At 31.2% G+C, this 27,664-nt stretch overlaps 2 long non-coding RNA genes across 22 annotated transcripts; one reads left to right on the forward strand and one right to left on the reverse strand.

Moving 5' to 3' along the window:
* Positions 1–8,381: 8,381 nt before the first annotated feature.
* LOC108199237 (uncharacterized) lies at positions 8,382–24,013 on the reverse strand. Of its 14 annotated transcripts, none has more exons than XR_010290681.1 (13): positions 23,673–24,013; positions 23,537–23,589; positions 23,163–23,273; positions 22,984–23,085; positions 22,820–22,872; positions 22,616–22,685; positions 22,127–22,203; positions 21,871–21,941; positions 20,715–21,635; positions 19,714–19,816; positions 19,500–19,626; positions 9,276–9,350; positions 8,382–9,194 (listed from the first exon to the last, which is right to left on the reverse strand). It is a non-coding gene; the product is annotated as an uncharacterized LOC108199237 (long non-coding RNA). The 14 variants fall into 14 exon arrangements; XR_010290678.1 differs by having other exon boundaries at positions 8,382–9,386; positions 20,715–20,753; positions 20,831–21,635; positions 23,673–24,012; XR_010290673.1 differs by having other exon boundaries at positions 9,276–9,386; positions 23,673–24,012.
* On the forward strand, positions 9,599–18,633 carry LOC135151769 (uncharacterized). 8 transcript variants are annotated; one of them, XR_010290670.1, is made up of 6 exons: positions 10,160–10,541; positions 11,860–12,771; positions 13,104–15,987; positions 17,305–17,501; positions 18,150–18,216; positions 18,599–18,633. It is a non-coding gene; the product is annotated as an uncharacterized LOC135151769 (long non-coding RNA). The 8 variants fall into 8 exon arrangements; XR_010290666.1 differs by lacking the exon at positions 18,599–18,633 and having other exon boundaries at positions 9,599–10,541; positions 11,860–12,056; positions 12,705–12,771; positions 17,305–18,453; XR_010290667.1 differs by lacking the exon at positions 18,599–18,633 and having other exon boundaries at positions 9,599–10,541; positions 11,860–12,056; positions 12,705–12,771; positions 13,154–15,987; positions 17,305–18,453.
* Positions 24,014–27,664: the final 3,651 nt, after the last annotated feature.

The following is a 27,664-nucleotide window of genomic DNA, read 5'->3' on the forward strand; positions in this document are numbered from 1 at the left end:
TTGAAAAGTCTATCTACCTAGATTATTATGCGATCACATTAAAAGAATTATCTCTAAATTAAAAGGATGCATGATTTAACTTTAACAGTTATGAAAAACAAAAATAAATAAACAATCATAAAATTTGAAAATATATATTATAAATTGATTCTTAATTGCATAAACAAAAATAGCTAAATAATTTAATTATCTATATAATTCTTAAAGCACGAGTCATTTTTTAAGGCTGGTATGGTAATTTCACATGCTCTTGGATCAACCCATTAAGCTCCGGATCGACCCAGCATCTTCCTCATTCAAATTAACACTATGAAAAGATATTTTGGATCTTTATGTGACCCGACCCGGATAATATTGGATATGCAGCATGTTCTTACCATATCAATAGCGCATCATTGAATGCAGTCCCTTCGATCAGGCCACTCATTACAAGCTCATTCAAATCATATCAGGATCATCATATTAAGATCAGAATTTCAAAATAGCATTAATCACGCATCCTTAAATCGTGCCACTAATCACGACGTCAATTCAGATTTAAGCTTTGCTACTTATTTGCATATGATATTCTTATTAGATCAAAGCAGATAAGTTGAATTTCACATTCGAAATCATTCTTTCTTCCACGCCTCTAATCGCGACGGGTATGTTTTCTTACTTGGCTTTCGAACTGATTTGTGTCCTCGGTCGGATTTTGCTGCAGTACTACTGATCTTGGCTTTCTTTACACATTAATTTCTCTATTTACGGACTTTGCTTTGCGCTTATTTACTATATTGTATAATCAAATTCTACTTATCTTGCACAAATCGCGATGATCAGTGTATGCATCAGGTAGTAGAGATTCACAAAAGATCTGTTCGGGCCAGATCCAGACCGGGCCAAAAAAATCCGGATTTTTTTATAATCAGATCGGGCCGGGTTTTTTTAAAAATCGGGCCGGGCCGGACTTTTCCAAAAATACTAGGCCTGGTTTAGTTATAAAAAGTCCGGATTTTTCAAAAATCCGGATTTTATCCGGATTTTTTTGAAAATACTAGGCCTGTTTTAGGCCCTCGGACCGGGCCGGGCCAGACCGGGTTTTTTTCGGATCGGGTTTTTCAGATTTTTTTCCAGATCGGATCGGATCGGATTTCGGATTTCGGATTTTTTGAACAGCTCTATCAGGTAGTATCCGTCAAAGTCCTCTTGCGACGATGCTTCGACAAAGGACGATGTCTCGAAGTCAAAAAGAGAATAACACCATTGGCCGTGAAATAAGTCTGCACTATTTCCACCTTACTTTACAATATTTGCTCCATTGTGTATATTCGTTCATTCTATTATTTTTGAACGAGTTCTGAAATTTGTTGTTTGAACGCTGCAGGTATCATAATCAGTACATGATTTTGTATTTAACGTGTTTGATAATTTTCTACAGAGAAAAGTTGAGAGATCCGTCCTCGCGATTTATATTGATTTCATGTTCCAGAAATTTGAGAAAAGGTTCGAACACTTTAGTGCAAATGAAAGATTTGTGTTGTGATATAGAACTTGAGATTATTTTTTGAACATCATTTCTAACTCTTCGTGTTGGGATTTGTGTTGTGCAAAAATTAATCTTAGTGTTTTGTTTTTTAATTCTTTTGATTTCAATTTATTTTAATTTTGTTATACTTTGTCATGTATGATTTCTGATTTATGATTAGTATAATTCATAGGTCATAAAGTGTTTGTTAGCATGCCTAAACTAAACTGTCTGTTCTTTGTGATAGGTCCATTATTTTGCACATTTTAACTACCTATTTATTGCTTGTTTTCGAATTTTTATTAGTTAATTGTTTTGTTTACAGATATTTTAGAGAAATCGAGAATTCAAGAGAAAAAGGAACAAAAAGGTGCAAGAAGGGAAAAAGAGGAAGAAAAAGAAAAGAAAAAGAAAAAGAAGAAAGAAGGAAAAGAAAATCAAGACACAAAGACCCTTCTACCCCTAAAACCCTAATCTTGGCCTATATAAACATCCTTTTCTCTCGTTAGCCACCCAACTTAGTCTAGCTTAGTTTACCCTCGTTTTTACCTAGTTGTTAGTAGCCTCCTTTATCATCTTCCACATCTAGAATAGCTTGTTCTTTCAAATTGTAATCTCTCAAATATTGTAAACACTTTCATTTATATAAGTTCAAGTTTGGTTTCTTTATCTCTTGCATTCTTACCTTGTTGAAATTTATGGCTATGACCAACTTTCCCTTCAACAAGTGGATAAAGTGGCATTTATGCCAACCACTTGTGGGTTGAAAGAGCCTTTAGTTTATGTTTTAAGCTTACATTTTTAGTATTTAGCTTGAGCCCCTTTTAATTCTCAATATTATTAGTGGGTTCAATGATTTAGTTGATATTTTGGTTTGTATTTTGATGGGGTTTTGTTAGAAACATGGTAGATAAGCTAGTTTTGAAGTTTGGCTTGATTTGGAGTTAGTTTGGTATGCTTTGGTGTTGTTCTTGTTCTTGGTTTTGGTATTTTTGGGGGGTTTTTGGTGTAAATTTTATTTTATGATTTTGAATTGAGGTTAGTGGGTTTATGTTAGAAATATCATGTTTAGGCTAGATTTGAAATTTGGTGTAGTTTGGAGTTGATATGGTTTAATTTGAGTCTTGTTTGAGTCAAAAATGGGTAGTTTAAGAGCTATTTAGTGTAGACTTTATTGTTGAATTTGGTTTAGAGTTTAGTGGGTTTTTATTTGTCATAGTTGGAATAGTAAGATTTTCCGGTAAAATTAATTTTCCGGCGATATTTAAGCTGCCGCTTGGTTTTTATTTTTTTTTATTTTCCTTTTAATTATTATGTAATCATTATTTAATCATTAGATTAATCATTACAATCATTACATAATCATCACTTCAAATGTTTGTTTTTTCCTTTTTAGTTTACGTAGTGTTTTGATTTCTAATGTTATGTGTTATTTTATTTTATTTTTTTTGCTAAGGTTTTTTTAATCCTTTATTTTAATTATTAATTTAGATTAATCAAAATATCTCAAAATCTTTTGGTCTAATTTGATTAAGTTAAAAATTAAGGTTTTCACGAAAATAAATTTAGTCCTTGGAACGAATCTTATATTACTAAAACGGGATCGTGCACTTGCGATTAATTTCATATATTTCTAGCACATCACTTTGTGTTGTTTAATTCATGTAATATATTTTTTATTCCCAACATGTTAATCTCTTCAAACTCTATTTGTGTTTCACATTAATGTTAAAAGAAATGAATGAAGATCTTAGAGTGAAATCGGTTCAAGTATCACAAAATGAGTTCATAATTGATTTCCACACTAGAGTAAAGTTTCCATAAGTATTTATTTTCAAGATACAGTACTCTTGATCTTGATTTCTAAAAAGCCTTGGACGTGATCGTATTGTTGTTAACTTCATGTAGAATCATTTGTGTGATATACAACAATTTGTAATAAGTTTGTGTATGTTATTTAATAGGTGTTCTCATGTGGGGCGCTCATTTGATTCACCTGATATTAGATTAAGGCAGCCACTGGCTGAAAGTTTGGAAAGATGGAGAGGCTTTTATGAAAGTATACGACTTACACATATGGAATTGTAGCTTAGCATTGGTGTATGTTCTCTTTTTTGTTCCAGTTTTTGGGTTTTTTTTTTATATTGTATAGATGACATGATAATTTGTAATTAATTTTTTAAAATTATTTTTGCATAATTTCATTTCGTATTGATAGTGATTATAATGATGCATATATGTCCTCCATTGTATTTATTGAGCCTCTTTTTGTTATTGAGTTTTCCTTACATGATTCGTCCAGGCCACCATTGGATGCTCATCGTGTGAAAATTTGTATTCACTTTTCCTCAACATCTGCTTTATTGATCTAGAGTTGTTGTTAACTTCTTATCGTGTGCCACTGTTTTTTGACAAGAGACACTGAGAATGAATATGACGCAATCCGGATACATGAATCAAGCCTGCTACAACTCATATGTAAATGGGGAAAAATAGTCAAAATATATTTGATTTTCAATGATTTTGGCATTTGGTTATTACAATCCTTTTTTGTATAATATGTAGTGGTTTCCATATTCACTATGTTAGGTCCAGATATGATTGTAGAAGGGGGGGGTTGAATACAATCGATACCAAATTATCGCGGAAGTGAATCTGATTGAATAAAACTTGTTAATCAGATTATAATTAATTAATATAACAATGTCTGAAGTCGTTATATAATTAATATGGTTCAGTTTTAATGTCCACTAAAGTTCGTAGAATAAATTCGACAGGGTATATTCTAGATTTAGTGATTAAAACAACCGGGTTATCAAAGCACAGAAAACTGTGGATATAACGATCAAGCAAGTTACAAACAACTTGAAAGCTTTACAAATGCTTTGAATATCAAAGTGATGAACACTTGAAATGAAGAATACTAAGCCATATATATATAGGCAAAGCATTTGTACTTGTAAGACAATTGAAAGACAAGACAATTATAAGTAGCAAAGACAAAGTGGCAAGGGCAAGACAAATGCAGATTGCCTTGCAAGCACAAGACAAAGCGGAAAGACAATCCACAAGAAGGGCAAGACAATCCACCTTCGGTAGGACAATTGGAATTGTCTGCAGGAACCATTCGGCCAGACAATCAAGGATTGTCTTGGAAGCTTCATTCGGTCAGACAATCCAAGATTGTCTGGGAAGCCACAAACATTGTCTTGTAGGCAATTAGCTCGGTCAGACAATCCATAATTGTCTTGGAAGCCACAGACATTTGGTAAGACAAAGTGATTGTCTTGCAGACTCACACAACCGGTCAGACAAAAGCAATTGCCTTGGCAGAAGACCAACACACTTCGGTAAGACAATTTTAATTGTCTTGCTGCCATTCATTTCCTTTAGCAGAAAATCGGTAAGACAATACAAATTGTCTTGCTGAGCTTGAGTAGGTGATTGAATGTAATTTGTTGTTTATATTAAATAGAAAATTATCCACTTAATTAATTTAATCATATAAATTCATAAATTAAATTAATTCGAGAGTGAATTAATTTAACAAATAAATTACATAATTAATATAATTATTTGAGAAGTGAAATAATAATCTATTAAATATTTAATCACCCATTCTTCAGTAGAATTGCTTCCCGTCTTCTTTAAACATTAATAACTTCGTCTTGATCTGTCGAACGAACGAACCACCAAATCTGCTTGACTTCAAATATTTAATTTGAATAACTGATACACAGATGTACTGTCTGGTTCATCTGTATCTAGTTAAATCAAATATTCTTTGTCAAATAAACATTAAGAATTTGATTTGTTCGTCGAGTCTTCGTCTTGTAAGTACTTCTTCATTAAATGGAATCTTCTGATAAAATAAAGTATAGAAACTTTATATCTTCTGAACTCCTGGACGTGCCACAAAAGATTATTTGTGCACTGAGGCTTGAACATATTAATGAACTTCTTTCAGTGGTGTGCAGCAGCATCCTAGAATTTATCTGACATATAATTCCCATAAATCATTTGACGTTCTTCGTACGGATTCCGATGACTTGCTATTTACTGAGCTTTCTTATCTGAGTTGAGTTGTACCTCTTTAAATACAAATAGGCTGAACATATGCCTTTCACACTATATTCAATTTTCAAATCTAGACTTTTTGTTATAATTTAAATTAATGGAGTCTTTTTTCACTCCACAATTTTAGCTCTTAATAACGAAGTTTTCATATATTAGATTTTTAAATATTCGAATACATGGATCTGGACTATTATAGCTCATATGCAAATAGGGAAGTCAAGTTTTATTTGATTTCCACTGATTTTGACATTAATTACTAAATAAGGAAAAATAGTCAAAGTTTATTTGATTTAACTGATTTGGCCGATATTATTACACTTTTTTTTGTATAATATATACTGGTTTCCATATTAAATACATTCAATTTCCAAATCAAGACTTTTAGTTATAATTCCTAATCAATGGAACACTTTTTAACACCAACTGATTTTGGCCGTTATTATTACACTCCTTTTTTGTATAATATATACTGGTTTTCATATTCAACACATTCAATTTCCAAATCAAGACTTTTAGTTATAATTCCTTATCAATGGAACACTTTTTAATACCACAATTTTAGCTCTTGATAATAAAGTTTTTATATATTAATTTTTTTATATTTTCCGATACATGCGTATAGACTACTATAACTCATAGCAAGTAAGGTAAAGTAGTCAAATATAATTTGATTTCCACTTATTTTAGCATTTGTTACTACAATATTTTTTCGTATAATTTATGCGGTTTCTATTTTCACTATATTCAATTTTCAAATCGACTTTTTGTTGTAATTTCCGATTAACGGAGTATTTTTTTTCACTCCACAATTTTAACTCTTGATAAGGAAGTTTCTATATATTAGACTTTTTAAATTTTCAGATACATGAATCTAGTCTGGTATAACTTATATGTAAATATGGAAACATAGTCAAAATTTATTTGATTTTCAATGATTTTGGCATCTATTATTATTTTTGTATAGAATATAGTTGCTTCCATATACATTATATTCAATAAGCAAATCAAGACTTTTTGTTATAATTTCAAATTAATGGAGTCTTTTCTCACTCCATAATTTCAGCTCTTGATAAGGAAGTTTTCATATACAAGATTTTTCAAACTTTTGATACATGGATCTGGACTGCTATAGCTTATATGCGAATAGAGAAGTCAAACTTCATTTGATTTCCACTGATTATGACATTTATTATTACAATACTTTTTCGTTTCATTTATGCGGTTTCCATGTTTATTATATTCAATTTTAAATCAAGACTTTTTGTTATAATTGCATTATTAATAGAGTATTTTTTCACTCCACAATTTTAGCTCTTGATAAGTAAGCTTTTATATATTTGACTTTTTAAATTTTCGGATAAATAGGTCTAGCCTGCTATAACTCATATGTAAATAAAGAAAAGTAGTCGATGTTTATTTGATTTTTGCTGATTTTGACATTTTTTATTACAATTCTTTTTTCTAATATATGTACTGGTTTCCATATTCACCACATTCAATTTTCAAAACTAGATTTTTTTTATATAATTTCATATCAATGGAACACTTTTTAACTCCACAATTTTAGTTCTTGATTATGAAGTCTTTATATACTAGGGAATTATGCCCGCGCTTCGCGTGCGGGTAAATTATTAAAATTTTCATTAAAATGAGGTTGGAAAAAGAATTAAACCAATATTAACATTAGATTTTTAATTTTTATTTAGCATATTATGTGTATTATGTATATTTACAGATACTGCATCATCAAAAAATTAATTATTTGGGATATATGGTATTTCCCGTTAAAAATTGAGATTTATGCTAACAAAATATAGTGAAAGTAATATTTGTATCTAAATTATACTTATTAATTTATTAATTTTTATATATTACAGCATTTTTTAAACTAATAATGCCAATATGTCCAAAAGAAATTATTATTCAATTTATGAATACGGACTAAAATAGTAATAATGAATTTAATTATAGTTGACAGAGTAATTCCGTTAAAATCTATGGCTGAATAAATTTTTAAGTTAATTAAGCCAATACATATCAAACTACTTAATAATGAATTTAAAGATTATGTTAATAATGACCAAATTAGTTTATAAGTTAAGCTGTGTATTACTTTATGTTGTGTTTGGTTGGAGAGAATGGAATGGAATGGAATGGAAGGAGTAAAAATTACTTGAAACTAATAGAGATAGGAGGGAAGTTTTGGAATAAATGTAAGTGAGAGCAAAATTGCTATGATGAGATTTGAGAAGAAATTGGGGGTAACAGAGAATAGAGCATTCCATCTCAAATTGAAGGTATGATCTCTAGCACATAATGTAAGGAATGGAATGGATGAAAGAATGAATTTTGTTAACAATTGCCTATAATATAGTTCATATTTCATTTCATTCCTTCTGGAATCATTCACCCCAACCAAACACAACATTAGTGTCTGGAAGTGAATTTCCAAGATCTGCTAGATCAATACATATAATTATACATGTGTTTTTGTAACTATATGGCAATTGTTAAAATTGTTCATAGCCAAACAGACTGCATTTGTTCTCGGTTTCAAAATCTACCTTAAATCTAAGAGGCGTCGCAGCATGATATTATATCGTAAACTAAAAGTTGCTGATGCTCACATTTGGATGATCAAAAAGCAAGAAATACTATAAATACTAATGTTGCGGTTTAGAGGTATGCTGAATTTATAGTCTGTACTATGATATCTTGAGTACATAAGGTTCATGTCCCGACCAACATTACTACGAATGAAGAATTGTGTACCAGAAGCAAAGAAAACAATATATGCTGGAGAAAACTACTTGTCTGTTTATGACTTCTATTGTAGCTGCTTATTCTTTTTTTTATATATGTCAAGTTATCGACCAATCTCAGGATTCTTTGGATCAGACGATTAGTAAATGCATTTACAACACCAAGTTATTGCTTGGTTTTACAAAGAATTAGCCAAACTATATGACAAAATTTTCAGCAGTACCAATCAAGCATTTTCTTCTTTTATAATTTATCTAATCTTGTAGTTCCGGAGGAAGCCATTCATTCAATCACACATTGATGAGATTTGTACAGTCCGTCTGCTAATAATTGAACCATACTTCTCTCAAGTTTTTTTGCTCCTGGACCTGGTCTCAAAACTTCAGCATCGCCCCATTCAGTACAAATGTCATCTTCAGACTCACCTAGACACTAACCCCCAGGAGTTGGCTTCCCTGGATCACGGCCTAGAACATTCTGGTCAATGATATCAAGAACTGGGTCATTTGGGAGAAATGGAGAAGCAGAAGCAGCTCTAGTATTGAATAAATCATCAAGATCACTAGAATTGAGCGGGCCGGGTTCCTATAGGTCGTCAAGGGCAGCATGCTGGAAATTGTGGTTGATTATTGTTTTGCGGAATTGCTTAGAGGTGCATATGAGAGATGGAAAATATACAGACTGAGTTGAAGGAGAGTTTTACAGGTACATGAGTAGAGTCCTTGGAAAGTTTTCTATACCGAAGATGCAAAACTCAACTAACTTGCGGCTCAGTATGCCGGCAGCTGCTTATTCCCAGTGGGCGAGACTCTCAGTGTATAAAAATGAATGATATTGAGTCGGAATCCTACAAATCATGAAATTCTTCACTATCTTCCTGTTAAGATCACACCACACTTATTATTACCATCCACCTTAATGATCTTACCATCTTCTTTTCCAAATGCCATGCACAGCCCCCTGAATACATAATCTTCGCTGATTTTATTTTTGAATATTAGACCTGGAGCATCAGGTTGAGTTATCACTGAATGACAACCTTGCAATAATAGAAAAAACTTGGAAATTATATAGTGTTCTATGAAGTAACTAAAAAATAGAAATAATAGAACTACGATTAAAATGCATCATTCTTACTGAAAGATGTTATGCGGTGATATATTTATAATCTTAAGTGCAGAGAGAGAAATTGGTTCACTATGGTGTTAAAAGATAAAACAAACAAAAGAATAAATTATACAAATTGTGACAACCTGGATTTTCAGGAATTATTCTATTATTTTTATTTGTAATTTTTCCAGAAAAATGAGAAATAAAATTCAATATTTTATTCTAGTTTGATAATTTATAAAACTTATTTGTTTTAATTATATTCCTGGTCTTTGGGGTTATAGGAAATATCTATCAATCGTGCAATTATCTGTTACGAGATTTAATTGAATTATTATTTGTTTAAGATTATGTCTGTGTGTGCATTTATTTCCACTTCTAATATTATTATATTAATTTATTAAATTTGTTACTCTTTTAAATGGATCTTTATTTTTATAAAAACATAAAGATAATTTGAAAAATTATTTTAATTGCTCGATAGTGAACATAAATATTTTAGGAGTTTTTAAAATATTAAAAATCTAATTTCTATAAGAACATGATTTTTAATTAGTTTCTGAACGCAACTAACTTCTAAATTTTGTATACATTTTGAAAATGCTCTATAAATCCCGAAACTTTTATTTGATTAGTTTTATGATAGTCCGGGATTTATAAAATTATTTTGATGATGTTTCCTAGATTATAAAATAGCGAGATATTCCGATAATTTAGTTAAAAGCGGGTCCGAGTCAATTGTTTATTCAGATTATTAAAGGCACGTGGAAGTACAAGACTTAACCACGTACCCTTTTCATCACCGCCCTGGTTTTGCCGACCTTCCTCGCTTTATTACAAAACAAATCTCACCCCTCTCATTCCTTTAAATCTCCCGTTCTCACTCTCTCTCGCGTATTTCTCCTCCATTCCTTTTACCCTTGTTCTTTCTTTTTCCACAAAAAGCAATCTCTCCGCTATTTGCTCTTTCTTCTTTCCTCAACCACGGCCGCCAATCTCTGGCCGGATTACCGCCGCCGAGCTTGAGTCGCCGCCTGTGTTTTGGCGAGTCACTCCATCGCACCTGCTATTCGAATATCAATGGGTATAAAGTTTAGTTTCCCTTGTTGAATCAGTGTATATATATGCGTGTATTTACATGTCGGATAATCGAAATTATAATCGGGTGAACGGTGTTTATACGTGTATAATCTGATTTATGTGTGTATAATCTGATTTATATGTGTTTGTATGTATATAAACTGATTATATGCTTGTAATTGAAGGTTGATTGAATTTCTGAGATTGAGATTGGTGTTAGTAATTGTATGATTGAATTGTGTGCTTAATTGATATTTGAACTGGTTGTTGTAAGTTGATTATAAATAGTGCGCCAACTAGTAGTGTAATCGGATGACTTGGGTACTTGAATTATGGGAATATATAACTGAGTATTCAAGCTTTAAGGTCTGAGATTTTTTGTAAATGTTTTCAAAGTGGTGTTTTAAGAGTTTAAGTATTGGGCTAAAAAAAAAATTTTGATTTACACATATTCGGTTGAATTCTAGATTGCTGTTGATCTGTTTTGAATTACAACTCTGGGATCATAGAGTTGAATTATATGCTTAATATTTGTGTGGTTATGTGCTCCTTAGAGTCTAGTTTATGTGCGCGAAAGAACCGAATCGATTCGATTAGCGAGCTAGGAGATATGACCGTTTTAGTATAGTATGGTGCTGAAAATTCTGGGCAGGGTTGTCCTGTTCCAGGCTCTGTTTTACAGCTTTAAACTTGGATTTTCTTTCTGAAAATTTTACTGTAGGTTGGAATAATATTTAGGAGTGTCTCATAAAAAATTTCGTATTAAAAAGATAAATTTTCAATTTATTAAAAATCATAGACCGAGGGCTGTTTGAACTATTTGTTCTATTTTTCTTTCTTTGCTAGTGCATAGTATGAGGTTATACTTGACTAATTGCATATGATTGATTATTACATTGATTGGCCCGGTTAACCTTGTATATCTAATTAAAAGTGTTTTGCGTATAACAAGTTAGCAATCCTGCTAAAAGATTTTATTATATGTTTACTACAAGTCAAGACAGATTTTCTTATGTGTTTACTGCAAGTCAAGGGATCTTTTTATATTAATAATTCATGTGTTAGCAATAGTATTGGTTGGTTGTTGGCATTGCAAACAGGTGGATAAGCTTATAAACAGAGGAGATGCTGCCGAATTTTCGTTAGAAATTATATGGATTTAATGCCTATAAAAAGGGTTGTTTGTACAACTATGTGCTATGTGTTTATGTGACTGTGGTATGTATATGCGAAGGGTAGATATATATATAGGTCTTAATGCAATTCAGGGTTAGTCAATATGTCTAATCCGACGACTGAAATACTATTTTATCATCGTATAGAATTGAAGACATTGACCGAGGCATTAATCGAGAAGTGATTGAAAGGGGTATTCAGAAATAGCCAAGCAGAATGTTACAAGTTGAAGTAGGACGGAGATTTGTTATAGATAAAAGTGTGTCAGAAGCTGGCAGAAAGGAATGATTATGCGGTATATAGTGTTACTAGGAATCTGAGCTAAACTTTGGAGTTAAGGCAAGTACTTCTACCTTCTCTCGCAATTTAGAAGCAAGTATTTCTACCCTACTCCTCTAGTACCTATAGATACTAAAACCTTCTTTATATCATGATTCAAATTATTTGCAATTACTTTCTTGTGAAGCATATCTAGTACTTTTAAACTTTTTGGTTGAACGGATAACACTTTTGGTATCAACTCTACACTATGATATGCATAAAGAAATTGTTTTAACAAAATGTTATTCTGGCTCTTGAATTACATGATGGAACTGCAGATTGTTTTAAAAATTAAACTATTGGGTTGTTTTTGCGTAAGAGGCTCGGGCACCGGCCCAGCGTGAAAGGTGGCTCCTTAAGCCCGGATTACCGGAATTCGTAATATTTGTCAACCTTGCTGAATAAGCTTGGTTTATGGACTATAGCATGACTGATCATCTGTTATAGCCAGGTGTCCAATTATTTTTAAAGCCCAATAAAATTGTGAATAGTTTAAAAAGAAGTTACCCTGCCTTCAAGAGATATTTGCTTATACATTCATTTCTGCAGTTTTAAATATTTTCACTTCTTTATTATGGCATTGCTGTACAACAAATATCAATTTCATTTTGTTATTCTTGCTGAGCATTATTGCTCATTCTTGCTATTCCTTCTAACCCTTTTCAGCTAGGAATAAAGATGATTCACTTAAGACTAGGCAAGGATTGCAAGTGGTTGAGTTTCAAGCAGATGGACAGGTAGAGTATTTAGGACGATGTCATTAAGACTAGATGCAGTTGGAGTTCTGCAATTCAATTCAGTTGGAAATTAGATTTGTTTATTTGGTTATCAGCTACTCTTCTTATCGAGGTTTAGCTGATAATGTTGTTTAATTTGTAAATAAGATTTTATAGTTTTAGTTTCTGATTTCAATGCTGTAGCCTGTGTGCGATCCTGTTTTCAGGGGGTGAAATTGATTTTGAATTAAAGACCTTCTTTTAAAAAAAAAAAAAATAATAATATCCAGGTTTAGAAATACTTGTTTTTACTTTCTTCCAAAAATACAGGTTTTAAATTGTTTTTCTTTCAGTGGCTCAAAACTACAGGTTTTAAATTATTTTTATTTACACGTGGCACCAGATCCAGACCCCCGGATCTGAGGGTGTCACAGTTGGTATCAGAGCCGCAGGTTATAAGTTATTGAAATCAGAATATAGGTGGTAATATCAGGTTTAATAAAAAGGTGCGTTAAGTGTAACCTCACATAGAGGTAGTCTAGAGCTATTTGGAATAGCATGTGTCAATAGAACCAAGATTCACATATAGTATTGACCTTGAGTATATCATAGTGTGTATGATAGGTTTTCTGTTTCAGAACTAGCAAGTTTATATCTCAAGGAAGAAAGAGCAGGCCTCCACCAGTTTCTATTATATTGAGTATTTAGTACCAATACTAGCAACCAAATAGATTCACTTGTTGAGTCTAGACCGTCCCTAATAATTTCATAGTACCTCGTCACCAAGATAGAGATAAATTGGAAGAGTAACTTTATGTGTTTTTATTATGGATCAAAATTTCTTAACACCAGTTTAATTGAGTTAGAAACTCATAGTAGGTGGATAAGATTTCTTTTGGTGGATTTAGATTCAAAACCATTTGAAGGATGAAAGATACATCTATTAGGTGAACTTTATAATGGGAACCAATAGGTGAACTTTATAATGGGAACCAATTGAGGCTGGACTAGTATAGATTCTCACATAGTCTAGAGTAATCTTTGTAGTGTCTGCCAATTTTTGAATAATATTTGGGGAGTTATCTTTGATTCTTGTTAAAGATATATAGAATTGGTGAAAGAATATAGGTGTTAGCAGGTCTGAATTTAAAGCTTTGTATATAGTGAAGTAGTGAGCATTAGAGCTAATACAAGAATATGAAACTTGTAGGGTCAAGTAAGAAGTTCCGTATATAGTTAAATAATGAACGTTAAAGTTATTTAGAGCTCGTGTAAATTAGTGGATATGGTACTTGTGAGTAAGTTAAGACGTCAACACTCAGTGGTGATGATTATACGAATCTCGATAATATTTCGGACTATGCGAAGCTGAGTAGGACTTCTGACGATCATGGATATTTATAATGAGATCTTCACAGACCATTGTGAGTCAACGATAATTTACGTTATTGAGCATCATCGACCGCTGAAAAATAGAAGAAGATTAGAATCGAATAATGATCCATCAGAGCAGCATATCTTGTAGAATCTTGGCAATACCTTTCTCTTTTATTGATTATATTGATTACTTTCTTCATCAATGAATTGTTTTGACATCTTTTTCCTAGAGACATTTAATAAATACTATATTTTTCTCTCCTGAGTTATAAAATGATGCTTGTGTCTATTTCATCATTTCTAACTAATCTTTTCATCAAAACTAGCACCTTTGGAACTTATTCAATTTTTTTAACCCAAGGTGCGCATCAAAGATTCATTCATCAAAAAGTCAATCATTTTTGGTTGATTTTGAATTTCTATCATATTATTCAACTCTAACTGAGATGAACAACCCTACCTATAGGGGACACAAGGACTACCGGTCTGTGTGATAGGAGTTGGATGGGACGCCATCACTTGTGTGTGTTGTACATTACAAGAAGGTTAACTACCTTTAGTAGTGTCTTAATTTAGACACGCAACACCGAGTTCTTTAGATCATGTTGATCTCTCAGTTACTCTTCAATTTCAATCACGTAACATTTGCTTCGGTAGATGTAATCTTCATATTTCAATCTCCAAAATTCTTGTAATTTTTAATAGTTAAAGGTATGCCAACTAAGTTGTTAAGATAAATTAAGCCTTTGTAGCACGAAGCAACATAAGGAAACGAGGATGATGATGCAGATATACGGAAATAATTAGGAGAATTTTATATCAGAAGGGAGAATCACGTATTAAAGAGATCATACGCTCTAGTTTTCTTTTCGCTGATTCCGAGGACAGAATCCTTTTAAGGGGGGTAGATTGTGACAACCTGGATTTTCAGGAATTATTCTATTATTTTTATTTGTAATTTTTCCAGAAAAATGAGAAATAAAATTCAATATTTTATTCTAGTTTGATAATTTATAAAACTTATTTGTTTTAATTATATTCCTGGTCTTTGGGGTTATAGGAAATATCTATCAATCGTGCAATTATCTGTTACGAGATTTAATTGAATTATTATTTGTTTAAGATTATGTCTGTGTGTGCATTTATTTCCACTTCTAATATTATTATATTAATTTATTAAATTTGTTACTCTTTTAAATGGATCTTTATTTTTATAAAAACATAAAGATAATTTGAAAAATTATTTTAATTGCTCGATAGTGAACATAAATATTTTAGGAGTTTTTAAAATATTAAAAATCTAATTTCTATAAGAACATGATTTTTAATTAGTTTCTGAACGCAACTAACTTCTAAATTTTGTATACATTTTGAAAATGCTCTATAAATCCCGAAACTTTTATTTGATTAGTTTTATGATAGTCCGGGATTTATAAAATTATTTTGATGATGTTTCCTAGATTATAAAATAGCGAGATATTCCGATAATTTAGTTAAAAGCGGGTCCGAGTCAATTGTTTATTCAGATTATTAAAGGCACGTGGAAGTACAAGACTTAACCACGTACCCTTTTCATCACCGCCCTGGTTTTGCCGACCTTCCTCGCTTTATTACAAAACAAATCTCACCCCTCTCATTCCTTTAAATCTCCCGTTCTCACTCTCTCTCGCGTATTTCTCCTCCATTCCTTTTACCCTTGTTCTTTCTTTTTCCACAAAAAGCAATCTCTCCGCTATTTGCTCTTTCTTCTTTCCTCAACCACGGCCGCCAATCTCTGGCCGGATTACCGCCGCCGAGCTTGAGTCGCCGCCTGTGTTTTGGCGAGTCACTCCATCGCACCTGCTATTCGAATATCAATGGGTATAAAGTTTAGTTTCCCTTGTTGAATCAGTGTATATATATGCGTGTATTTACATGTCGGATAATCGAAATTATAATCGGGTGAACGGTGTTTATACGTGTATAATCTGATTTATGTGTGTATAATCTGATTTATATGTGTTTGTATGTATATAAACTGATTATATGCTTGTAATTGAAGGTTGATTGAATTTCTGAGATTGAGATTGGTGTTAGTAATTGTATGATTGAATTGTGTGCTTAATTGATATTTGAACTGGTTGTTGTAAGTTGATTATAAATAGTGCGCCAACTAGTAGTGTAATCGGATGACTTGGGTACTTGAATTATGGGAATATATAACTGAGTATTCAAGCTTTAAGGTCTGAGATTTTTTGTAAATGTTTTCAAAGTGGTGTTTTAAGAGTTTAAGTATTGGGCTAAAAAAAAAATTTTGATTTACACATATTCGGTTGAATTCTAGATTGCTGTTGATCTGTTTTGAATTACAACTCTGGGATCATAGAGTTGAATTATATGCTTAATATTTGTGTGGTTATGTGCTCCTTAGAGTCTAGTTTATGTGCGCGAAAGAACCGAATCGATTCGATTAGCGAGCTAGGAGATATGACCGTTTTAGTATAGTATGGTGCTGAAAATTCTGGGCAGGGTTGTCCTGTTCCAGGCTCTGTTTTACAGCTTTAAACTTGGATTTTCTTTCTGAAAATTTTACTGTAGGTTGGAATAATATTTAGGAGTGTCTCATAAAAATTTCGTATTAAAAAGATAAATTTTCAATTTATTAAAAATCATAGACCGAGGGCTGTTTGAACTATTTGTTCTATTTTTCTTTCTTTGCTAGTGCATAGTATGAGGTTATACTTGACTAATTGCATATGATTGATTATTACATTGATTGGCCCGGTTAACCTTGTATATCTAATTAAAAGTGTTTTGCGTATAACAAGTTAGCAATCCTGCTAAAAGATTTTATTATATGTTTACTACAAGTCAAGACAGATTTTCTTATGTGTTTACTGCAAGTCAAGGGATCTTTTTATATTAATAATTCATGTGTTAGCAATAGTATTGGTTGGTTGTTGGCATTGCAAACAGGTGGATAAGCTTATAAACAGAGGAGATGCTGCCGAATTTTCGTTAGAAATTATATGGATTTAATGCCTATAAAAAGGGTTGTTTGTACAACTATGTGCTATGTGTTTATGTGACTGTGGTATGTATATGCGAAGGGTAGATATATATATAGGTCTTAATGCAATTCAGGGTTAGTCAATATGTCTAATCCGACGACTGAAATACTATTTTATCATCGTATAGAATTGAAGACATTGACCGAGGCATTAATCGAGAAGTGATTGAAAGGGGTATTCAGAAATAGCCAAGCAGAATGTTACAAGTTGAAGTAGGACGGAGATTTGTTATAGATAAAAGTGTGTCAGAAGCTGGCAGAAAGGAATGATTATGCGGTATATAGTGTTACTAGGAATCTGAGCTAAACTTTGGAGTTAAGGCAAGTACTTCTACCTTCTCTCGCAATTTAGAAGCAAGTATTTCTACCCTACTCCTCTAGTACCTATAGATACTAAAACCTTCTTTATATCATGATTCAAATTATTTGCAATTACTTTCTTGTGAAGCATATCTAGTACTTTTAAACTTTTTGGTTGAACGGATAACACTTTTGGTATCAACTCTACACTATGATATGCATAAAGAAATTGTTTTAACAAAATGTTATTCTGGCTCTTGAATTACATGATGGAACTGCAGATTGTTTTAAAAATTAAACTATTGGGTTGTTTTTGCGTAAGAGGCTCGGGCACCGGCCCAGCGTGAAAGGTGGCTCCTTAAGCCCGGATTACCGGAATTCGTAATATTTGTCAACCTTGCTGAATAAGCTTGGTTTATGGACTATAGCATGACTGATCATCTGTTATAGCCAGGTGTCCAATTATTTTTAAAGCCCAATAAAATTGTGAATAGTTTAAAAAGAAGTTACCCTGCCTTCAAGAGATATTTGCTTATACATTCATTTCTGCAGTTTTAAATATTTTCACTTCTTTATTATGGCATTGCTGTACAACAAATATCAATTTCATTTTGTTATTCTTGCTGAGCATTATTGCTCATTCTTGCTATTCCTTCTAACCCTTTTCAGCTAGGAATAAAGATGATTCACTTAAGACTAGGCAAGGATTGCAAGTGGTTGAGTTTCAAGCAGATGGACAGGTAGAGTATTTAGGACGATGTCATTAAGACTAGATGCAGTTGGAGTTCTGCAATTCAATTCAGTTGGAAATTAGATTTGTTTATTTGGTTATCAGCTACTCTTCTTATCGAGGTTTAGCTGATAATGTTGTTTAATTTGTAAATAAGATTTTATAGTTTTAGTTTCTGATTTCAATGCTGTAGCCTGTGTGCGATCCTGTTTTCAGGGGGTGAAATTGATTTTGAATTAAAGACCTTCTTTTAAAAAAAAAAAAAATAATAATATCCAGGTTTAGAAATACTTGTTTTTACTTTCTTCCAAAAATACAGGTTTTAAATTGTTTTTCTTTCAGTGGCTCAAAACTACAGGTTTTAAATTATTTTTATTTACACGTGGCACCAGATCCAGACCCCCGGATCTGAGGGTGTCACAAATGATCAATTTTACTTCCTTTTATACATCTCGATGCCTATAAATTTTGACAACATATTCTATCTCTCTCAATTTTTGTATCAGATCAGTGCTCCCAGAGATTTGCTTTTATCAACATACTCACCATATAAAAAAACACTTGAAAAAAGAAAGAAGATTATATAAAACTCTCTTTTCACTAATCCCAAATTCTCAGCTTATATTTGGAAACTAAATATATTGATCATAGTAAAAGCAGCTAGCTCCAAGTCACCAAGTTCAGTATAACAATTAGTTATTCCTTCATAAGCTTTCGTGTTTACAGTGACTTTTTTTCTCATTCTGAAACTGTCAGGACCACAGAATAGCATTGAACGGCCTTATAGTATTTTTCTTGCCTTTGCAGTGCTTCTCCTAAAATTTAGCAAATGTAGAACACTATCAAATATAGACTACAACGCAGGTGTGCATATTTATCACTTTAGAGTATGCATATCCATCACTTTTGTTAAAGAAAGCAACATTGTGTATGCGTAAAACATTTGTAATGCACATAACAGAAAAACAATTGACATATTATTTTTATTCATTCGGCTGAGAACAGAGACACATTTTTCTCTACCTTAAGCCATATTTTATAAATCAAACTTCATTAGCAAATGGCTACTTATTAACAAAAGAATATATAAAACAAACAGTTAGTCAATTTAACTAAAATTATATTCTCCAGAAAAGAAAGAGATCAATTATTCTACTTTTATCATCAGTTAAATACAATACCATTTTTTATGCCGCTTATTTTACAGATAGCACAACTTCGTATATTTAAGGAAACTGATAGGTTTTTAATCCATAACACATCTGAAAAAATAGGATCTTAAGAACATGATACCTTGATGATCAGCGTTGGCATTACTTGACTGCGTAATTCCAAATTGCATAGGGGTGTCGGAAACTTCACATTTTTTATTAGATGATGTGTCAGTGCAAGAACAACATCCTGAGAACTATATACATCTCTGTAACAAATGAGGACTTGCGATCAGAATACATAGTATATACTTACATGTCTCAATTGCAATAAAAAACAATTTTCATAGTCACACCTGATGATAAAACAACGATAATATATTGCCAGCCAAGAGTAGGTGTGTGCCTCCGAACTGATCTCCATAAAAGCCACTGCCATTATCGCGTAAAGGTTCTTCTCTACATTCACATTATTTACACAAATACACAATTACCTCACCAATTCATGTGCATAGGAACATCAAATTCAACTGGTTAGCATATTTCAAGTATAACCGGTTATTTTTCGCTTATATTTGTTAAACGAGTCAGGAAAATGGTTATATTGGTTAAATATGTGTGACCCGTTATATTAATTTAGGAATTGGGCATAGCACTCATTAAGAATATATAGCACTCATTAAGAATATATAGATCATTAAGAATATATAGATTCTTCCTAACAAATACGCCAACGCTAAACATATCATATATAACTGAGAATATATAAAATTTACTAATATTGGTTTCTAAAGCTTAAGCCACTTTACATCCATGCTGGATAATCTATCTTTTAAAACATTCTTTCCATAGCCTTTAAACTCTGTTCTTGGGAAAGTATTAGTAAAATAATTTTTTCTAAATTCTACAGATACTGATTTCAAAAAACAAAAAAAAAAAATTCTACAGTTACTATATTTACTAATAAAGGGCCTAAGTAAAAATAATATCAGCATATAAAAGTCTGAAAAAACCATAACTATAATCATATGGCAATAACATTCCTACTGCCCTATACACTTAACTAATGATTGACAAAAAATTCGAACCTTACACCACTGCCACACCTAAAATTAAAAATCAGCACAAAAGCAAAAGTCCATTTAAGAAACATGAAATCTGCAAGTAAAATTGATTCAGTTCTACAACTCAGCAGGCCGAACAAACTACTTGTATCGCTAAATACATACACAGTGCTTAAATAATATTGATGAACTTGGCAACATATCCTCACAAATGATCTGCTGTGCTAATCAAACACACATAACTCCACATAGCAAAGAACAAAACACATAAGGAAGCAATATCAGTACACTACCTTCAAATAGCCCAGCTGCTCTGAGTTGGGATCCTATTCCTGAAAATAGGATAAAGATAAGCGGAATTTATAAAAAAAAAGAATAAAATGAAATTGAAAAATATAAATGAACACACCGACAATTTAGAGAAGTTGCAGATTGGTAGAAAAATATGTTATTAAGGACCTTTTTACCCTCAAACAATCAGAAAGGATGGAAGGAATGATAAGCTTGAACTTGGGAGCTTCAGAGAAAAGCATATAATAGGTTGGCTTATCAAACAATTAATATATTTTGAATGATATCCTCAAGTCATTGATTCCAAACTTGTAAAGGATGGAGGCAAGGCTAGAATGTAGAACCATGATTCCAAACTTGTAATATGTAATTACCTAGATAAGTACAAAAACTTAAAGCAGTCAGTGCCTCCATGTAAATATGATAATAGCTAAAGAAAATCATAAAAGTTTAATCAGTGCCTCAGTCTAGCATTTTTAGCATATTAATCACAACATAAATTAATCTATAATGAGAGCACTTGATAAAAGTTGAACCAATTTTCTTGTACACGCAAAAATTTTCATATGCAACTGAATCTATGTCTTAGGTAAATCTAATCTGTTACACCAGAACTACTAAAGGAATATATATTCATGTAGTCTAAAAAGCTATGGAAGAAAATTAGTCATGGGTTACAGATTGTGGATAATAAGCTTGATGTTCAAATAGAAAAAATATCATCAACTCTCTACACATACGCAAGACCTCAATTCTGAACATATTAATAACAAAAGGGTAAGAATTAAATAAGAAAAATGTATGTTACCGACAATAAACAATGGATGTTCCAGAAAGTTGAATTAAGAAAGGTAAGATTCGAAATAATAATGTATGTTGAGTCTGTTGACATAACCTCTGTTGACTGGCCAATGATCAGATTTCTGAAAACAATGCAATATATTTTAGTTTGTGACATGTGATTACATCAAATGGAAGATTCACAAAGCAATTGACACTGCCAGATCTTTTTAAATGGGATATGCATGAAAAGTAATTAAAAAGGGGGAGTAGAACACACACATGATTTCTAGCTAATTAATCAAGACACAAATTGTGAATATTCTTAATTTGTGTGTGTGTGTGTATTATATCTTTGTTTTCAACCATTTTTTTTACCTTAGCCAAGATCCCATAAGAAATAACCACCAAACCCAATCCACAATTTCAAGTCAGCAATACCCATATACCTGCATATGAGTGTTCCAAAATCATTCTTCTGTAGCACAAGTGGAAATGTAATACAAATTATGACTCGATCGGACATCAGAGTTTTGAGAAAAAATTAAGGTTGAGCAAAAGAGAAATAGCCAAAGCATTGATATTAACGAACTGAGCACATACATTAAGATTATATTTTTAAGCGTGGGAATACCTAAATCAGGGTCCCAACTGAAATTGTCATTCAGTATTGTAGTCCAGATTTTTGAGTCCCATGTTTTCCTTGCATACCTGTAAATCGCAGTCAAGAAATTGATAAAGAAAGCCTATGATACACAAATTAATATAACCATTATTTTATAATCAATGGACTGCGATTACAAGTTCTTCTGATTATGTTTAATTGATTATGATCAATTATCGGTGGTAAAAATTTCATATATAATCAATTAAGAAAGCCTTAAATCGAAACCCATAATCAATTAAAAATTCCTAACCGAAACGAAGTAGATGGCGGAATACCCTGGCAAATTTAAGATTTAACTATTAATGCTTTATTCAGGTTATATAGAAGAGGGATTATTTAAGTTGCATCTGATGTTGGTTGAAGAGTTCTACAACATGAAAAAATAAAACCTTTAGCTAAAACTGGTTGAAAACCTTGACAACAAAATGACATTTCTAATATTCAAATAAATATTACCTCGTCTTGCGTAAGATTTAGAAAAACTTCCTTATTTGGAGCCTCCTTGCTGAACTAATGCCCTGGATATCTACAATGTAAACGATGTAAGAACACCTAAAACTTGATTGCAGGTGAAAAAAAATAGCCAATGCAGTAGAATCAAGAGAATTAAAATCTTATATTATTTATAAGCCTTATTAATGAATCTGACCAACATTGTACCTAGCTCTTATATTTCACCACTGAATCTTATTGAAAACGTGAGACTGAATAATCTGTATGTCATGATAAATACCTCAAAAAATCAAATCAAGACAAACACTAAAAATATAAGAATTAGGGAGATTAATCTAAAGAGTATGCGGCACAATATATATAATCAGTACCTTGTGTATTAGATGAACCATGTCCTTCCGCTTCGCTTGTCTGGCATGTTTTAGAAACATGCTTTTCCTCAGTTATTTTATATTGTGTGATGCCGCTGAGCTCTGTTATTCAAGAGAGTAATGACCATCACTTGCGACACAAACTAAACTTAATCATATTTAGAACCATTTAGGAATACCTTGATGATATTCATCAGCCACTGTCCTCTTTGTAATAAATGTACTGGCCTTCGAGCTATGAGAATCAAGGATGGTACTGATGCTTGGAACACTCTCACTCCATTTAGGGTCTGTCAGGAACATGATATCATAATCGAATTACGTTTTCAAAGTAAAGTAAAAGAATTTGTTTCATGAGCAATGGATGTGGGTGTCTACATAATTTAAATCATTCCAAAAATGACCTATATTGAGTATTGACTAATTTTTTTACAAATTGTTAAAACCAACAGTTAATTAGGTCACAAACAGGGCTTAACATTATCAAATATGACCAAATGTTACACATATATGTAACTGGAGAGAGAGAGGGGGGGAGGGGGAGAGAGAGGACCTTTTTCTGTTTGCCCCCGCCAGATTTAGCAGGCTTGGAAGATGGGGAGGCGCCTGCAATAGCCATTACATAAATACATATTCATCATCATATATACACGCACATATACACACAGATTAATGATGAAAATGCTTACCAACTGATTTGTAGAGAGAGAGTGGAGAGATGAAGCGGCTGAAAGAGCAAGTGACGAAGCACCAAAAACCCTAGCAAGGCGTTTTTATTCTGTTTCTTGACAAAAATTGAGAATCAAGTCATCGAATAACTGAGAAGTTCTTGAAATCGAGATATTCTGAAGAGTGATTTTGAATTTTGAAGGCACCAGCACCCCCTGATTATCCATTCTTTCCGTGTTTATGCCAGCATTAGGGAGTACTGAATTTTAGATAAAAAAATAGAATTTATCAGAATTTCCATGCTTGGCTCCATGATTTTAGCTGTTGATATAAAAATTTGGAAAGCAAAGATATGTAAATATATCTCGACAGCTGTGAGATTAATTGGTTGTCCAAAGCGCGTGCGAATATTCATCTCTGATAAATACATTGGGTAAATTTATGTAAACGGGTAGAATTGGGTAAAACATGGGTAATCTGTGGGTAAAAATCTAAATGGGCATTGCGCTCATTAAGAAGATATAGAATATAGATATAGATTAGATTTTTATATTTTCAAATATACGGATCTAGCAAGCTATAATTCATATGCAAATAAGAAAACGTAATCAAACTTAATTTAATTTTCACTAATTTTAGCATATATTACTACAATGTTTTTTCGTATAATTTGTGCAGTTTCCATTTCAACACATTCAATTTTCAAATTAAGACTTTCAGTTATGGTTTTCGATTAATAAAGTATTTTTTCACTCAACAATGTTAACTTCTAATTAGGAAGTTTTTATATATCTGATAAAAAAAACAAAAATCATACTCGTGTGCGTAGCATAGGCCAAAATGCTATGAGTATATATTTATATAAACAAAAATCTGATAAATTAGCAGATTAGAAGTTCAAATAACTTAACAATAAAATTTTTTACATACAGTAAATTATAATTTTTTGTTATTTTATTTAAGATAATGGCGACCCCGAGAAATTTTAATTATATAGTCATTACTATTTTCATGTCTTAATAAATATTTTAGAAAATTATATAAAATCAATACAGAATCTATTTCATTATAGAAATTTATCAATTATCACGTATATCTTCTTATTATCAATTTTCAATATAGGCAATAATTGTAGCATATATATAATTTTAGTAATGTAACTGAATTATATCTACATATTTATTCTTTTAAGGTTAATTGTTTCTTAACCTATTTATTAATTTTTATTAGGGACGGAGAAACTCTATCATCAGCATGTTCACCTTAATTTTATAATTAAGGAATGGATGGAAGATTTATAATCTGCATAATAGGTTAATGTTATAATTATTTATGTTTCTAAATACAAAGATTTATATAGTCCGCGTCGTTATGATTTTTGTTGCGTGATTTTATTTTTTTTCAATTGAATTATATATATTATCTTTAACATTTACAGCGTACTGATCGCCAATAATGTAACTCGAGTATTTTGACTCTTACATTAGTTGCCTTTAATAACTCATATCTCATATTATACTGTTTGTTAATAAAAAATGTATATGTTAACTAAATAAAAAAAACAAAAAATCATACCCATGTGCGTAGCATGGGCCAAAATGCTATGAGCATATTTTCATTTAAATAACTTAACAATAAATTTTTTTACAGACAATTAATTGTTATTTTTTATTATTTTATTTAAGATACAAGGGTTCGCCGTTAGGCGACCACGAGAAATTTTAATTATATAGTCATTACTATTTTCATGTCTTAATAAATATTTTAGAAAAATTATATAAAATCAATAAAAAATCTATTCCATTATAGATATTTATCACGTATATCTTCTTATTATCAATTTTCAATACAAGCAATAATTGTAACATATATATAATTTTAGTAATGTAACTGAATTATATCTATATGCATATTACTTTAAGGTTAATTATTGTTTAACCTATTTATCAATTTTTATTAGGGACGGATAAACTCTATCATCGCATGTACATCTTAGTTTTATAATTAAGGAATGCATGGAAGCTTTATAATCTGCATAATCAGTTTAAGTTTATAATTATTTATGTTTCTGAATAAAAAGATTTATATAGTCCGCGTTGTTATAATTTCTGTTGCGTGATTTCATTTTTCCTCAGTCGAATCATATATATTATCGTTAACATTTACAGCGTACTGATCGCCAATAATATAACTCAAGTATTTTGACTCTTACATACGTTGTCTTTCATAACTCATATCTCATATCATACTATTTTATGATAAAAAATGTATATGTTAACTAAATAAAAAAAAACAAAAAGTTATACCCGTGTGCGTAGCACGGGCCAAAATGCTATGAGCATATTCTTATATAAATAAAATTTTGATAAATGAGCATATTTTCAATTAAATAACTTATCAATAAAATTTTTGCATATAGTTTATTATAATTTTTCGTTATTTTATTTAAGATGCTAACGGCGACCCCGAGATATCTTAATTATATAGTCATTACTATTTTCATGAATTTTATTAATATTTTAGAACATACGTACCTTTCATAACTCATATCTCATATCATACTGTTTGTTAATAAAAAAATATGTAGGTTAACTAGATAAAGAAAAACGAAAAATCATACCCGTGTGCATAGCACGGGCCAAAATACTAATAAACACGTGAAATTTTATAACTTAAAACTGATAATAAATAGTTTGACTGCGCCGATTACCCGTCAAATTTGGAGTTAATCACGACAGAAAGTATAGGTTAAGTTGATAAATAAAATCAAAGAATCAATACCCGTGTGCTTAGCACGGGCAAAAAAAACTAGTCTTATAAATATTTAAGATATATGTCTGGAAAATATTTAAAATCTTTAAATTGTAAATTTAAATAAATTTTAGTTATTCAAGACGAAAAGTTTACCAATTTCGAAAAAGAGATGAATAAATAATCTAATGAATTTATAATAAAAATAATTCATATTTATGATTTGTGAGGAATAAATGTATTTTACTCGAATATATAAATAAATTTAAAAAAGTTATTAAAATCACATCGTTGAATTCAATAATTAAAGAGATGGAAAGAAAATTCAGTATATAAATTAATTTTTAAAAGTTAATCAAAACGCATTACTTCCTTCATAAATTAGAAAAAGAAAAGGTAAATCAGGTTGAACCAATAAGATGAGTCGGTAAATCAGATAATTAAATGGGTTTCAGACCGTATATGAGTTATGGATATGTACAATTTATAATTGGATTATATCTAATTTCGATCTTGCATAGTTTTAATCGATTTTGATTTAGATCGAGTCTATTTTGATTCGAGTCAAATTTGAATTGAAATTTGTTAAATTTTGGATTAAATTATTTGTTACTTTGCAAATAAAATAAAAGATCAGTTCACATTTTTGTAAAATAGAGTTTTATCCATAAATACTCAAATAAAATGATTATTCAAAAAAATTGAGATAAAGTGTCATAAGACTTTTAGACCATATAGTGTTTTTAATAAATAGTAAACATATTTAGGGAAGTGTAAATATTCAAATATTCAAAATTATGAGGTTTACCTACAGACACCTTTTCAGTCCATTCAGAAAAGTAAATTTTACACACATTTGGTACACTTTAAAATTGGCATGAGTTGCATAGGCTAAGAAGATTCTGATGACTTTAAGTCTTGCAACTAGAGCAACGGTCTCATCAAAATCAACTTCATCAGCTTGTGAATAATCCTTTGTAACAATCCTAAACTTGTTTCTTTGTCACTATGTCATTCTCATCCATTTTGTTTCTGAATATTCATTTTGTGCATATCATACTTCTATTTTTAGGCTTGAGCACCAGCTTCCACACTTTATTATTTTCAAACTGATTAAGCTACTCTTACATAATTAAGATCCGATCAACATTTTTAAGAGCTTCTTCTACTATCTTTAATTCATCTTGTGACAAAAATGCACTATATAAGCATTATTCTTGAGTTGCTTTTTTTTTTTTCATAACCTTAGCATTAGCATCAC

The sequence above is a fragment of the Daucus carota genome, chromosome 3 (genome assembly GCF_001625215.2).
Source record: "Daucus carota subsp. sativus chromosome 3, DH1 v3.0, whole genome shotgun sequence".
NCBI classification, from domain to species: domain Eukaryota; kingdom Viridiplantae; phylum Streptophyta; class Magnoliopsida; order Apiales; family Apiaceae; genus Daucus; species Daucus carota.